The 14,548-nt window shown below is 43.8% G+C and overlaps 1 long non-coding RNA gene across 1 annotated transcript in view; it reads right to left on the reverse strand.

Annotated features, from left to right (window-relative positions):
• The window catches only part of LOC118521132 (uncharacterized), a 175,525-nt gene that overhangs the window by 92,073 nt on the left and 68,904 nt on the right, over positions 1-14,548 (reverse strand). Inside the window, exons 4-5 of the long non-coding RNA XR_004910005.2 lie at positions 11,106-11,193; positions 8,552-9,921 (exon numbers count right to left, since the gene is read on the reverse strand). This is a non-coding gene — a long non-coding RNA (uncharacterized LOC118521132). The remainder of the gene's footprint in view (positions 1-8,551; positions 9,922-11,105; positions 11,194-14,548) is intronic.

A 14,548-nucleotide genomic window follows, 5' to 3' on the forward strand; every position in this document is an offset into this window, starting at 1 on the left:
TCTAATGTTAATTGGAACCTTTACCCTTTCCCAGACAGGGAAAAGACCTCAGAGTATTTTTATTTTATTTATCCCTCTCCTAATTTATATGCCACCTTTTCATTTATTTTAATTCTGTATTAATTTTAAGCCCCACAGGCAGCATTATGATTGTTTTATACAATCAACAATCATTTATTTATTTATTTATTTATTTATTTATTTATTTATTTTTAAGATTTTATTTATTTAACAGAGAGAGACACAGCGAGAGAGGGAACACAAGCAGGGGGAGTGGGAAAGGGAGAAGCAGGCTTCCCGCTGAGCAGGGAGCCCGATGCGGGGCTCTATCCCAGGACCCTGGGATCATGACCTGAGCCGAAGGCAGACACTTAACAACTGAGCCACCCAGGCGCCCCTCAACAATCATTTAGATTTAGTTGTATATTTATTCTTCATTTCCTCTTGCATCGTCCTTCTTCCATCTGAGCTTGTTTTCCTTCCACTTGAAGAATGCCCTTAGCTTTTCATTTAACATAAGATTGCTGGTGACAGATTCTCTTTTATCTAAAAAGGTCTTTATTTTACCTTCATTCCTGAATGATATTTTCTCAGAGGTGAAATTCTAGATTGGCCGTTATTTTCTTTTAGCACATTAACAATATCATTCTATAGTCATTTGGTTTTCTTTCTTTTTTTTTTTCCTATTGCAGTTACCCATCAGTCTAATTAATGCACTTTGAAGTAATCTGTCACCTATGACTGCTTTTAAAATTTTCTTTTGTCTTTGGTTTTCTGCAATTTTAAAATGATGGTCTATGTGAGATTTTAATTTTTTACTTGAGGTTCATAAAGCTTTTAAGTTTTGTCTTAGTCTCTTTTAACATTGTTGGAAATTTCTCAGATATTATTTCTTCAAATATTTTTTCTGCTCCATTCTTTCTCTGGGACTTCAGTTAAACATGTAGTAGAACTTATCACCACTTCTTTTGTGTCCCTTGCCCTCATTTCTGGGTTTTTTTTCCTCCCACCTTTCATATAACTAGGCTTCATTCCAGATATTTCTTCTGACCTATGTTCCAGTTAACTAATTCTCTCTTCAGTTACATCTAATCTTCAGGTAAACCATTTCATGGAGTTCATGACTTACAGTATTGCTCTTTACTTCTACAGTTTCTATATAACCAATTTTTAAATCTGTTATATCAATTTTAGAGTTTCTTATTCTCTGCTGGAATTTCCATTTTGTTTTAATTGTTTAAAAATAATAAATATAATTATTTTAAAGTCTACACCTGATATTTTCAATATGTGGATACTCTTTGAATTTTTCTTTGGTCAAGTTCTTATTTGTGTTGGTTTTGCCTCCTTATAGGTCTTTCATTGCATGCCAGACAACGTATTGAAAGAATTACTTATAAAAATAATTTGGGACATAAAATAATATCTTTCTCCTGAGGTGATTTTCCCGTTTTTGTCATATATTTGAGAATGATAAAAATTTTGGATTACCTTAATTCTATTCCAGGTATTAAGAATTTCTGGGCCATCTAGTAATTCAAGTTAGGCTGGAGTCTTTAGAGGGTTCTTTTACATCTAGTTCACCTGTATTCTAAGGTATTGTCTTTCATAGTCCAACCTAAATTGAGGGTGATTTACCAGTGCTACATCTCTGGATTTTAATCTTCTACTGAGAAACTCTGTACTACTTTGTTAGCATTCCAATGCCTTCAGACTGCTTCCTGTTGTTGTTGTTGTTGTTGTTGTTGTTGTTGTTGTTGTTCACCTTTTCTAGTCCTCAGTTGAAGGGTCTGTCTAAATTAACTAATCCACCAATCTGGCACTGCCCCATATCTGACACTTAGGAATGCTATACTTCCTTCTAATTCCAGAAAGACCTCTGCCCACATCCACCCCTTTTCTAAAGACATGTTAATAGCAAAGGGGATTGAAAGACCTGTAGATTGTTACCAAAGGACTCAGTTTCAAGTCACCCCTGCACTAGTCCAGCCTTGGCTTCATGTCCCACTGCTAGTAAGACAACTGTATTATTCTTGTGACCAAGTAATACTCACCTCAATTATGATACTCAATTATGATAAACTCATTTCTGTCCTTTTCTTGGCACCTGAAGACTTACCCTGTTCTCTATCCCCTCCAGGACTAGAGCTGCACCTCTCCTTTTCAGCAGCTTCCTAGACTTAAACTATGGTGTCTCTATGGGTAGAAGGCAGGATCCTGGGGCCTGCCAATGCTCCTGGGATGCCACCTACTGGCCAGGTCCTTGGTTGCTGACACCTGAACTCCTCTATGCCCTTTCTATGACTTCCTTAAAGCTAAGGATTTGCCATGCTCCTCAGCCTTCACCATAAGGCTCCTGCAAACTGGGCTTCTGCCCACCCTTGCCCTTAGGTTTGCCCATCCAGGGCTGTTCTTCCACCCAATTGTACTCTAGCGCCAGCCAGGCCTGTCCTGGCCATGAAATCCCATCATAGCTTCCTTCTGTGCACTCAATCCCACCAGCAGGCAACCTGGCCACATGAGGTGAAGGACCTGAACTACAGTGAGGGAGACTGTACAGCACTCATTCATTCATTCATTCATTCACTTACTTACACTTTTACACATTTTCTTCTTCATGACCTGGGATCCCAGAGTGAGAAGAGGGGGTGAGCCCCTTTGTAACAAATTGAAACATAACATTAAACACCTAATTACCAATAGATTAATTACTCAAAAGCTATTGGCTTTAATCTTAATCATCAAATTGCCTTTTAAACATTGGACTATATAGTGGTAATAGTAGGTCTGAGAGACCAATTTGTCCAGGACTTGACTAAAAGATTAAAAACTATAAAACCTTAGTCCTAGAATAATACCTGTTTGGAATGAACAGAGTATTCATATTTACGTAAAGACTGTTGTGTGGAAGCTTTGCTTTATTTATTCACTGGAAACATTTATTTAGGCAGGCTCTGAGCTAAGGATACAGAGAAAAGGGACTGGAGGCATTGTCCTCAAGGAGTTCCCAGACTGTTCCCAGTCTGTTGCCAGCAGTGTGCTAAGGGCCATGATGGCAGGTGGCATGCACAGAAGGGCCCTTAGCCTCTACAGAACAAGAGGTCTGGGAGGGCCTCCGGAGCTTTAACACTGGGCCTATGCTTTGCAGTCATTACTCAGCCCGATCTTTCCCCCACCCTCTCACCCCCATCCACCCTACTTTCCCATTTCCCTTCTGACACTGCTCACTTTACAGATGCAATTTTTCAAAGTGCAAAAGCAAACTTCAGCTCCATGGGTCTGAGTGATTGCTTACTCTAAATTAGTGGAGTTTGAGTTAATGAGGTTTAAGAAGGTCGTTTTTCTCCTTATAGTCAAGTGAGTCTGGGCTCTGCCCATGAGGCCCCTGGAATAAGACCTTGTTTTATTTCTTCAGCACCTGATCCTACCTGCTCAGTTTCCTCACTCAGTGGTCTAATTATTCACAATAGGACAAGCTGACCTAAAGTCCTCTAAAGTACCCATTAGAAGGGCTGGTAGACCATACCCTACAATATCTCTCCTATGTTTCTGTTTATTTAACAAGCATTATAAGCATTTAATAATCACCAATTGTATACCTGGTCCTTAGGCACTGTAGATTTTTTTAAATATGCTAAATGTGCTTATAATCTAGGTGTATGGAAAGGAGATATTTCCATGATAACCTAAGCAGCAAACACCTATTTATTCCACAAATCAGTACTGGGTATTAAGGATGTGGTGGGCATCATACTAGACATCAGAAGCCCTCAGCCAGTAGGACAAATGAACAAGCCAACAGAAAACTAGTATTAGATGGAGGGAACCATCTAAGATTTCCTCAGCATAACAAGTACATAGATGACTACTGAATCTGGCTGCTATCAGAGTTGCCATCATCTTAGACAACCAGGCACAGAGGTCAGGTTAAGCTTTGGAATGCCTACCATGCCCACCAACCCTTCCAAGAGATCTTCCCACATGGGTGCCTATGGTTGCATGACAACACCCTTCCCCACCCACCCTCTGCCACAGCTGGCTAGATAATATTTGGGATCAGGAAAAACCAATCTCTATATTGGCCAGCAGCCTTGGAAGGAGTGGGCACCCAAACTATGACCAAATAAGCATAGTGGTAATCAGCTGGATACATCATACTTTCTCTGCTGGAAATTTTTTTATGGGGAGAAAGTGAGCCATTTCATAATGCAACCATGGAAATCACACCAAAAGTAACTAGTCTGCAAAAGCCTTAAGTCTTCAGTTTGACCCAATGAGCAGAAGCCACAAAAAAAACAGAAATTCTAAAACCAGACAGAGTCGTAGGGGAGGTGGTTGGTCATTAATGGAAGGAACAGGAGACCATGAGCTTCCAAGTGCCCAAGATAACCCAGGCACTAGAACTAGCCTAGAATCTGAAAGCCTCCAAGACTCACTCTACCACAGTCTCAGCATGGCTCTGTTTTCCTGCATTCCTGTCCTGGAATGTTCCACCTATGCCTGATGGGGCTCACCTGCTGTAAACCCCAATTCTTGATGTGAACTGAGCATCTGAACTTTCACCTTAATGAACCTGGACAATGTGACAGGAGGAACTCACTCCCCAGAGCTCTGGCCTCCTGGCAGTGATTCAGGGAAGCCACCTCGTCTGTGTCTCCAGGTCTGTGTCTCTTTGAAACATCACCATTGGGCTGAGTCAGCCATGTACACAAGCTATGCTCAAATGCAGGCTGCTGATGGAGATGGGGATTATAATTGTTAGAAGCAAATTACTTATACCAAAAAGGAAGGTGTTATTCTGAGACACATGGCTGCCAGAGAAGGCTATTGGATGCCTGAGAAGAGGAAAAGGAAGTCCAGTCTCTGAAGGAGCAGGAAGACAGGTCCATCTGCCGTCACCTTCCAAACTCCTCCCACGCTCTGGCCCCCCAGATCTGGGTCAGGATAAGTGGGTGGTGAGAAGGAGGAAAGGTGTGAAGTGACAAAATTCAGGTGACAGAGAAAAGGCCACAGAACTGATAGCTCCTCTGAGGTACACTGCAAACTGTGCCAACACTTTATGCAAATAGAGCCCATATTTATACGGGCAAATACCCACCAGGGCTCTATTAGTTACAAGACAATAGGGCAAGTTCTGAGGGAAAAGGGCTGTTGACTTCCATTCTCATTTCAATTTTGACGTCCCTACCTTCTCTCCTACAGTCAAAGGGTTGGGACACTAGGCTTCAAATGTCGGGTCTTCAGAAAGCTCAGCCCAAACCACAGACATGAGTTGCTTTAGAAGGACCAGAACTTCCTTGTGGGGGTAGCCATCCTCACTGCATTTAGACACCAAACCTAGATACTCCATGACCTCTCGCTGACCCCTGCAGGTTCCACCATGTTTTCTCTTCCCAGTGCAGTGCCCTATGCTATAAACCTTTCTCCTTTCTCTGCTCTCCATGTTAATGTGACACATACTTTCTGCTAAGGCAGTAAAACATCACACACATTTGAACAGGTACTTCCAATGCCTTAATCTAAAGAACAACTGTATCATAATAAAATAAAATACAACAAAAAATAGAATAACTGTATCATAATGGAACTCCAAACAGATATTTATTTTGGGTGGTGGCAAGCAGACACCTCTCCTGGACTTCCAAAGTCCACCATACAAGGAACCCATTCCCTTACCCCACCAATGACAATGAGGACCCCACCCCATGTTGACTCCTCCCTTCCTGGGACTCCTTAATTCTACATGTTAGTTTTTATTTCCCAAGTGGTTCTGCACCTAAGGCAACTCCCTTAAAGGAAAGAAAGATGCTGAATTTTTAGGAAACAACTTCCCTGGAGGCATGGCCAGGGCTGGCTTCTGGAATTCATTTTCCAGCTAAGCGCTTTAGAACCGTGTTCCTTGTGGTTATTAGCACGAGTGACAACAGCCTTTTCCTCCCTGAGCCACGCAGATTAAGGAAACCTAAGACTACATTTCTAAAATTGTTTCCATTTCAACCCACAGAGAATCAATACAAGAGAAGAGCATTGCCTTAAACACTAATGTTATCCAAACTCAAATTCATTTTTGATGGATTGGTGGCTGGGTTTTCTTAAGGCGAGGCCAGGATAAATATACACATTTCCTGAGATTCTTTCTGTTTCTCTCCCCATCCTCACCCCCTGCACATGGAAAATGCAGTGAATAATACACTCATACCCTATTGTCCCTTCAGGATACAATCTGTATGGGGGCTTCGGGAAACTATTTCTAGCAAGGAGGTGCTGGGGCTTTGCTAAGGCAGTCTGCCAGCATTGACAATATGACTCAGGGGCCTGCAGTCTGATGGGAGACCCTTGGCACAAGCTTCGGAGGGCCTTGGGCATAGGGTGCAGAATCAGACACCAGGACGGTCTGCGGTCTCTGTTAGACCCAGGCCCACCACTCCCCTTCCCCAGTGCTAGGGTCCCTTGATTCCTACCACCACTACTGTGCATTCAAGCCCAGCCCTGAGCCCGGTGCTCAGGACCAGGTGTGGCCTGCAACAGGAAGCATTAACAAAGCTCTAGTCCCATGTTTCCAGGCTCTGCCTCTCATCATTGCTGGCCTCAGATGTCTGCCTTGCTCCCCTCCTGCTCCCTGAATGCCTGTCGTCACTTTCTTACTCTTTATGACTCAGCTCAGGCTTGGAAACCCTCCTTTCTTCACCACCCAGTTGGGGTGAGTGTCCTCTTGTCCCTCTCGTCATTATACCCAGGCACACCTCTGCTACAGCACGGGCCACCCTGAACTACCAGGGCCTGTTTGGCATCTCCCCACTGTAACATGAACTGTCTGACCACAAGGTCCAAGTCTACTCAGCTGCAAATCTAAGACAGTGCCTAACACACAGCAGATAATTTTTTTATTTTTATTTTTATTTTTTTAGGATTTTATTTATTTGTTTGACAGACAGAGAGAGCACAAGCAGGGGAGTGGCAGGCAGAGGGAGAGGAAGAAGAAGGCTTCCCGCTGAGCAGGGAGCCCGATGTGGGACTCGATCCCAGGACCCCGGGATCATGACCTGAGCTGAAGGCAGTCGCTTAGCCAACTGAGCCACCCAGGCACCAGCAGATAATTTTTTTTAAATGAGGGAAGGAAGGAAGGAATAATTGAATGGAGCTCAGCCCAGACCAGGTACTCAATTAACAAACAAAACTTCTACTTTCATTCCTGAGACTATATTGATTAACTGCCATCTTGTTCAGTTCCTGCCATCTAGAGGTGAATTTTTCTGGCCTTTCATCAGGACTTGACTGTATGTATTGCTTTGGCCAATGGAGCATTAGCAACTGTGACCCAAGCAGAGGCTTGGAAAACTCTTGCTCCATGGAGCTTGCCCTCTCTCACTCCTAGGAATCCTACAACCACCCATGTGAAGAAGCCCGGACTTCTTATAGAAAGATGAGAGACCCCTTGGAGAGGAAGCCCAGCCACCACCATCCTTGCCATCCCAGCTGAGACCCTAGACATGCAAGTGAGGCCATTCTAGACCTTCCAGCCCTGGCAACATGCCCAGACCAGAACTCCACAGAATCACAAGAAATAATGTCATCATTGTTTTAAGCCACTAAATGTTAGGATTGCTTGTTTGCAAAAGTTAACTGATACAGTTCCATGGCTCTGCCTACCTCAGTAAGCTGTTTCTGTCCCCCTTGCCCATTCTCTAACCATCCTGATCCCCTTTTAGTTCTTTGAACAAGTCAAGGTTTTTCTAAATTAGGACTTGTTCATAGGCTCTTTCCTCTACTTCGAGTTCTCTCTTCTTCTTTTCTTTAAAGATTTATTTATTTATTTTAGAGGGATAGAGAGTAGGAGGGCAGAGGGAGAGAGAGAGTGAATCCCCAGCAGACTCCACACTGAACACAGAGCCCAACATGAGGCTCGATCTCTCGACCCTGAGATCACAACCTGAGCTGAAACCAAGAGTCAGCCGCTCAACCCACTGCGCCACCCAGATGCCCCTTGAGTTCTCTTTTCTATGTTTCGAACCTGGTCAGCCCCATTTCATCCTTTGAGTCTTGGCTTTCTTGATCAACCATGCTGAACTTTGTTCTCCATGTGGTAGGTGGTTCTCCATTCACCTCCCACCACCACCACTTGCTCTCTTAGCACTATTTGTTTCCTTGGTAGATATTTTTACAATATGTAGTTCTTTCATGCATTTGTTTGTTAGTTTTACTCTGCTCCCCTCTGAGTTCCAAAAGTCTTGTCTGTTTGTTCACCAGATTGACCCAGGGCCCAGCAGAGTTACTGCATGTTATTTGAAGAAGGAAGTAAAGGAGGAGGGAAGGAAGAAAGCCAGCCCAGTCCCTCCTAAGATGGGGTGCTTCTTGGAACTTGTAATTCCCCTTCTAGATACCAAAGGGGGGGGTCCCAAGCTCTCAGCTGTTCCTGTGTCTTGAGACACACTTCCATCTGTAGTCGTTAAGTGTTACCAGTCCCAGTACCCCCATTGCTGTTTCAGCCCAGATTACTGAAATGTATCCTGTGATTATTGTACCAGTGGGGCACTGCACTTTACTCACAAACCTGAATCTCCTTCTGGAACTTTCCATGGGGTAAGTCAGTCCCTCCAGGCTTCTGTTCTCATTCTCTCCATGGGCAGCTTTGGATCTTATTCGCACTAGGTCTTCCTCATCCCAATGTTCCCAGCCAGTGCCTGGCTAGGTCTTCAAATACGTTACTAAGAGAAAAATGACCCAACAGAAATTACAAACATGATACACAGATAAAACCAATTCTATATCCAGGAGGGTCAAGGTACTATTGGCATTTTTGATACATTGGAGTCAGTTCAGGCCAGTCAGAAACAAGCAACTTTGAAAATCAACAGCTAGGCAGACTTTTAATGGAACAGAAAAGGTAAATTTAGCCTCATCCCACCCCCAAGTGTATAGAGAAATAAGTGGGCTGGGGAGAGGTGTATAATTGGTGTGGGAAGAAGAAGAAATACCAACCAGCTATCAACAAACATAACAAATGACCCTACTGTGGACAGCCCTCAGATCTCCATCTCAAAAAATACAAAAGGGGACAAATATTAGCATAATGAAGAAATCAGAGTCACCTACAGAATAACCAACAATTAACCTAAGCCCCTGTGATGCTGCCCCAGTTTTGGGGTCGGGGGGAGGAGTTGGGGATATAGAGAGGACTAGGCAGAGGCAGAGGTGAGGGCTGCAGCAGGTGCATGGGGTTTGCTGTGAGAAGGAGGGATTGGGCCTAACCCAGGACAAGAAACACACCCAATCCTGGCCCTAAGCCCTGCATGCTAACCCTGGCTCAATCACTGCTCTAAGGAAAGGGAAGCTGGGGTCTAGCCCAGAAGAAAGCTACCTTTCCCCCAAAATAGGACTCCATAAAATGTCCCTGCATTTTATCAGCCCCATAGCATGGCTGGGAAGGGCTCTCTGTCAAGATTTCATCCGTGAGAATTACGTCCAGCTGCCCTCTCCCCCTAACTCTCCCAGTTTGGATTCCATGCAGTTCTGTTCCTGGAAGTTGTCCCACTCAACCTGGGCATCTTCTGCCCAGCACTAGTGTGACCTCACCTCCTGGGCTGGGTCTGATTTTGTCCACTGTTTCTCCAACACGAGCTTTAATGCTTCTGAATCTGTTCCACTTGGTGTTTACTGAATTGTAAAGCCGTCACAGGTTCAGTGCTATCTGCTTTCTCATCCTGATAATCACCCAGCTAGAGTGACTGGAGGACTGGCACGGTTGTTGTCAGCAGCATGGCATACCGGAAGCAGTCATTCCCCCTCTCAGGCACCTGGCGACAGCCAGTCCAGCCCCCTGGCATGGTCATTGAATAGGCAGGAAAAGACCTGAACAACGATAGTGCAGATTCGAAAGTCAGCTTCTTGGGAGTTTGACAGAAATCTAAATATTCTGCCTTCCTGGTTAGGGAGAAACAAGAAGAGAGAATAACAGATTATGAACACATTTTAGCATTGTAGAAGCTGTGGGACTGCACATACAGTCACATCCAGAAGTTTTAGGAATGGGTGACAAATTGGGGCCCATGGAATCTAATGGGACACTGAGTCACTGCATTCCTCCATGAGATCCTGGTGCCTGTGCTGTATCGGGGAGCCCATCCTCAGCAGGGTGAAGGGACCCATAGCCAGAGAGAGTATCACATGGGTCAGGAATATCTAATCCTCTTTCTCAGGTGGTTCACCTTCTCAAGGATATAATCTAATGAGGGGTCACAGCATTGATATTTAGTAAAGAAATCAGAGTATGCATTTTGGATGACATTTTATTATAGAGTCGATCTTTTTTCCCAAGGAAATTCCTCACTGCTCCTCATGTAAAATTAACAACCAGTTTTAAGTCCTTAGGAGCAAGGGTGGCATCTTCTTGGCCTGGTTGTTCCACAGCACCTAAGCACATGAATGGCAAAAGGAGCTGTGTCTGAATGATTCTGAGTGAGGCCCTGTGAATGCTCATGAGAAATGGACAGAGAATAGAAACATGACCAGGGGTTGAAATGTGGCATTTGTTATTAGATCATCCCTCCTTTCCAGTTTCAGATTTGGGATAAACCAACTTTAGTACAGAAGAATCAAAGTAGTTCAGCAGATATGCTCAAGATGATCTATGATTCTTTTTTTCATTGATTCAATCATTAATTAAGCACCTATTATGTGAAAGCAGAGCATCATACCTGTCCACCAGTAGGTGGGGGGAATGGGGGAGAGCTAGAAAATTCAAACAAGAGATGGACATTGCTAAAGAAAGAATGAATCAGGCAGTTAGGCTGGGAAAGAAGAGCAAGGGATTTCTCTCAACAGCACCATCACAGAATCAGCAGGTGTTTCCTTACATGTAACGCAAGCCTTCTGCTTTCTGCAGTTCCTATGGTCTACCCATTTTCTCCTTCTGCAATGTTTACTCTATACTATTAACCCTGACTTTAATCCTATCAACCTCATCTGCGTAATTCCAAGAGTAAAATTCCAGAGCAGATCTTAGCTCCTCCTCAGAGCTAATCTCAGCCCCACTGAAACGTGCTTCATTCAACATCAATGTGCAGCTATGTCTATAACACCTGGCCCAGCTCCTAACTGTAATTTACCTTTGTCATGCTCTATTGTTTCCTTGAGTGATTCCAGGTCTCCAACTACTTCCTCAAGGGACCAGCTCTTTTTCTTTGCTTGGTCTCCCTGTATAGGACAGAATACACAGAGCTTAAAAAAAAAAAAAAAGGTACCAAGTGAGTAAATCAAAATGTAAATGAATGGATTATCTAACAGTTCTCCTAGATATGGAAAGACCTTGCACTTGGTAATTTAGTTGTGTGTCGATTTATACTAAAATGTGAATGACTGATAATTACAAGCGGTTACTTCTGCAGGATGATATCTCTATTCAGTCAGAGGTCTTAAAAATCTCAATCCAAAGAAATATGTTACAATTAGTCACTAAGTTAGGCAAATGTAACCTACACTCATGGCGCTGTCACTCATTTAACCCACAAGCCCTGGTTCCCCTTCACAATTATCATTACTGTCCCCAGTTGATTCAATAGCAGTATCACAAGCAGAAGCCTGTGTGTTTGATGACACTCAAGGCTAGGGGGCATCTAAGTATCCCCAGAGACCTCAGCTCTGACTTACCCAAAGTAACAGTAAGCAAGAAAGTAGCTACCACCACCTCCACTCTAGCCTACACACACATACATACATACACACAATCCCTGGAAGTCTCACAGTTCCAAATAGAACTGTTTCTCTCAGGAGAGAGTGGGTTTTTAAGATAAACTCCTTTAAAGGTTGTGTGCCCACCAGCCACTGATGTAAGGAGCATAATTAAGATGGAAAACAACCAAATCCTAAGGGGAACACAGGCAGAACAAGACTGGGCCGCCTCAGTGAAAAGACCTCTCTTCCCTGGGGCTCTGTGCTCAAGAGCTCTCCACAAGCAAAGAAGTAAGTGAGAGTAGAAAGTAACGTGTGAATAAAACAAAAGGTGTATTTTTGAAGCTCTGTTGTGCAACTACTGCCTACTGCTGGCTTGACCCCTGGGGTCACCTTCCAGTCTGGGCCTGGATTACCACATTTCCCTAAATTCTTCTCCTCAGGCCCCAGACGTCATAAGTCAAGTAAACTCTGGTGGATCTGTGCTGAGCTCTCAGCAGTGGGCAGGTGGCAAAGGCAAGGATGCCCAGAAGAGAGCCAAGAACACTTGGAGACCTATAGGGCCAACCTCAAATCAGTGATGAAGAGCCCCAAAGAGCTGTGATGAAGTCACTCTTAGCTCCAATGAGCCCTGACATCCCCAGGACTACAGTTCAGAGGATGGGGAGGGTCAGCAGGATGAGCCAGATGGCAGGTGCTATCAAATTCAGGTGGGGGCAGCATCCTGGCAAGAAGGTGTGGTTCATGTAGAGCCAGAAAACTGGCTCTCATTATCTTGGGACTCAAGGAACAGGATCCAGGCTCACAGAGTCTAGGAAAAAAGTTGCCAGAGAGTCAAAGGCAAGCCCAAGTGGCCTGGGCTTCAAGAGAGCATTGTATGCCATCCAAAGAACTAGATGACGAGGTAGAAAATGGCAGCAGAAACCCGTCTTGAGGATTATATCATTAGGGCTTAAAAGAATGAGTTTCAGAATCAGGTGGCTATCAGCTGGAATCCAGCTTGTTCTTCATTTGGAAAATAGGGAGAGTACCTCCCAATGGAACAGTTCTGAAGACTAAACAGGGCAATGAATGGCAAATGATTAATACAGAGCCTGGCACATATTCATAGTATGATGATGGCTCTGACGGGCAGAGATGGGCCTGCTGGTATTTAAGAAAAAACTTTAACAATGAAATCCAGGGGCACAGCCACACCATCAATTTCAGATTCAACTGGCTTATGGGGCCAAGTGCCTAAAAGCTAACCTGCTGAGTTGGGATTGATACAGAAACTGAAGAGCTACAGGCTAATGGCTGTACCAGCTCCAGCTGTCCACTGCTGGAGCCAGCAGAAGCTACACCCAGGAATACAGGCAAGCTTATCTCTCCTCCCACAGTTACCACCACTGGTTCCGATTATGGAGTTAAAAGACACACTGCCAAGCAGCTTGCCACAAAAGGCAAGTGATTCGCACAAGATCACCCAGCTGGTTTTTAACAGAACAAGAACCAGAACAGAGGCCTCCTAACCCAGAGCCCAGCGTTCTTGCCATTCTGCTGGAGTTCCTTCATCTCTTTGATGATCAGGATGCAAGAAAGCATCCATACCTAACTCCCTCCTTTCCTCACTGCCCCTACTATCAGCACACAGATCCATCCTTCTCGATTTGGGTAGCTACTCCCCTGGAAAACAGGCCTGTGCTAATGAAAAGGCCAGGCAAGGAGAAGCTACGCACACGAAAGAATCTTTCCTCCTTGGGTGTGGAAGCCACCTCCTCACTGAGCACAGGGAATGGGTGTGGGTGACACAGTGAGCACGCCATGGAGAAGAGCCAGCTTTCCCCCAGAATTCTGATACCAGTCCTGCCCTCTTTTCCTCCATTTCTTTTTTTTTTGTTATGAGACACCAACTACTCTATTCCAAACTCGAGGTATGAATCAGAACTAAAACTGTTTCTTAAATTCACAGCATTTATATTAGTTATTTCTGTCTAGAATACAAGGGCAGTCTATGAATAAAATACACACAGTTGGAGAAGAGGAGAATATTCATCCCACAGCTCTCTCTCAACCCAAAGGCCAACTGAACCATCTTCATGATTTTCCAGAGTTAAGAACATAGTACCAGCCAACTAGAGTCATTTAATCAATATTTGGGGTATTGAATTCAGTTCTCACCTGAGCTGATTTGTTGATTTACAGTAGTTAAATTGAAATGAATTACTTTAACTTCATGAATTACTGGGTTCGATTATTTGAAGTAAAGTAAAATGAAGTGAATTTAAGTTAGTTCATTTGTAGAGCCAGAGTACCCAGAGTTTTAAACACTGGGTTGGTGACAAATAGATATGGGTATTGACCTTCAGTTACTGACAGCTCTGGAAAACGGACACCAAGGCATGGTCCTGTGCAAAGTTATCACTGCCTCCTGCAGGTTAGGCCCATTTGGGACAAGGGACTCTAGGTCTGGCACTGGAAGAGTTCATTATCCACCATCCTGGAAGCCCACAGACCAAGGGGAGACAGGAGACTAATGGCCCTTCATGACTTGGGCATAGCCTGTAAAATGCAGGCTGTAGTCATACCTTGACCTCTTAATTTAATTCAAACTTCTTTGTTACTATAGAATTCAACCATTGGTCTCAAAATTAAGAACTGTATGTGTATGGAGCTACTTCAAAGAAAGCCCACATGGGTGAACCACACAAACCTAAAGAATATTTTAGGCATTCCCTCTGTGTTTTCTACTCTCCTTTCATGCAGAACTCAATGTGTTCTACATAGTGAATGTTCACATCTTCCCCCTTTCCCACCAAGAACACGATTTTCTACTTTTATCAATTCTTTCTTCCAATTCCCATTGTTACGTAAGCTGAAATAGGCATATGTCTTAAAAATA

The sequence above is a fragment of the Halichoerus grypus genome, chromosome 13 (genome assembly GCF_964656455.1).
Source record: "Halichoerus grypus chromosome 13, mHalGry1.hap1.1, whole genome shotgun sequence".
Classification (NCBI taxonomy): Eukaryota; Metazoa; Chordata; class Mammalia; order Carnivora; family Phocidae; genus Halichoerus; species Halichoerus grypus.